Here is a 2,067-nt window from a genome sequence, read left to right as displayed (position 1 = left end):
ATTGGGTTTTAGTGACACTCTTTAGTGACACGCACAAAAATGCGTGTCACTAAAAATTTAAAGGTGAGTTTTAGTGACACGCACAAAATGACTACAAATTTAGTGTTAGTGTCCCATAATGCATGTCACTAAAATTATGAGGTGTCACTAAAGAGTAACTCCCATAATTTATAATATATTTTTTTAAAAAAAATATTAGCTTATAGTGACACGCCAAATGCGATTGGGTAAACATACCCCAACACACTTGGCGCGTCACTATATCATGTATTAAAAAAATCTTTTAGTTTATTCAAAAAAAAGTGACTAAGTACCTTCATTTAAAAAAGAAAAAAAGACACAAATTGGTGGCTATTTTTTTATTTTTTTTTTATTTTTTTTACTTTTTGATGTTTAATATTATTATGTTGTTTCTCTACAAATTACATTTTTTACTTGTTCTCTTCATATTCTAATTTTTGAATACTTTAAAAATTTTATTCTCATCATCGTGAGTCATGGGAGACGATAGATCAATTTTTTTTTAGCTGAATGATGGTGAAGTTTTCTGTTCTAAAATATTACTTTACTCCATTTAATAATAATAATAATAATAATAATAATATAGTGAAAAAAATTAAATACATCCAACTCTATTATAACTAAGCAAATTACAACCATCAAATGCAAAATCAATGGCTAAGAAAATGCCCGAGCAAAAAGGATGCCCATACCCTATGTATATATCTTTCTCTCTCTTCACTTAATATAAAAAAACCCTAATATACTCTTTTTTTGCTAATTCCCTAATATACTCTTTAAACAGCCGCTCTCTCACTCTCTATTGTGTGCGATTCAGCCGCCCTCTCCCTCTCTATTTTTCAAGTTGCGATTCAGACCAAAGGCCAAATGTTGGCCATTTCTCTCGTGCAAAGACGAACCAGTCACTCCTCAGGCGAAGCCGTGCGATCACAGGCGAACCCGTCACTCCTCACGAACCCATCTCTCGTCAGGCGAAGCCGTGCGATCACAGGGCCAAATGGCCTCCAACGATCTTTCTTTTCAATCGGTATTATTTTAATTTGTTTTTCTCTCTTTAAATGTGAAAACTGTTTGAATCAATCCTGGATCTAGGTGTTTGAATCTCGTCGGTGGATTGTCGGAGTCTCGGCGTTTCGAGATGGTGGTCGACGACGATGTTTTGTTTGTGGTGCACGGCGGTTTTGGGTCACGAGGGAGAGACAAAGAGATATATGAACTGTGTATTGTTCATACCATCTGATTTTTTTTTTTTTTTTAATTTTTAGTTTATCTTGGATTAATACAAACAATGTATAACTGATATGGGTTTCAATTTGTTTGGGAAATTGTATTTAGTTTATAATGTTGTATTTTATTATTTTGTAATTTTTAGTGATTATTTTGTAATTTTTAGTAAATTTATGAAGAAAATTTAAAATTGATTATAAAATATTTATTTGTAGGTAATTATGTAAAATAAGTTTTATAAAAATAAAAAGCATAAAATTAAAATGTAAAAGTTGAAATGAAAATGGTAATCTCTTATAATTGTTAAATTCTTTAATATATATGAGATTTATATTAGTTATTATTATAGTATTTATAATGGTTAAATTTAATAGTATTAATATGTAATTAACTAAATTACTATTTATTATTCTTATAATATATAAAATCAGAATTAAAAAAATTAAATATATATATTCTTTTTTTAAAAAATAAGATAGTGATTCTTTTTTTGTCACTATATCTCTAAAATAAAAATAAAAATTAAAAAAAAGAAAAAAAAATGATATAGTGACGTTTTTTGTGGGTGGCTGTTACTTTTTCAGTCTGACTCTAAATGCTTATAGTGACGCGCCATGAGTGAATGCAAAAGGTTTCAGTAACACGTGTAGAATGTCACTAAAAACGGTCTTTCCAGTCAGCTTCATTAGTGACGCGCGTTGAAGTGTCACTATATACTTTTAGAGTTACTCAATGTGTGTCACTAAAACCCAATTTTCTAGTAGTGGTGTGAGAATAATTTGAGTACAATACTCACAAAAAAAGAGGTATATTTAAATT

At 29.5% G+C, this 2,067-nt stretch overlaps 1 long non-coding RNA gene across 1 annotated transcript; it reads left to right on the top strand.

Annotated features, from left to right (window-relative positions):
• The first annotated feature begins 428 nt into the window (after positions 1–428).
• Positions 429–1,450, top strand: LOC133030321 (uncharacterized). Its single transcript, XR_009684173.1, has 2 exons — positions 429–1,048; positions 1,114–1,450. It is a non-coding gene; the product is annotated as an uncharacterized LOC133030321 (long non-coding RNA).
• Positions 1,451–2,067: the final 617 nt, after the last annotated feature.

The sequence above is a fragment of the Cannabis sativa genome, chromosome 8 (genome assembly GCF_029168945.1).
Source record: "Cannabis sativa cultivar Pink pepper isolate KNU-18-1 chromosome 8, ASM2916894v1, whole genome shotgun sequence".
Lineage (NCBI taxonomy): Eukaryota > Viridiplantae > Streptophyta > Magnoliopsida > Rosales > Cannabaceae > Cannabis > Cannabis sativa.
This window is presented reverse-complemented; position numbering and strand designations above follow the sequence as displayed.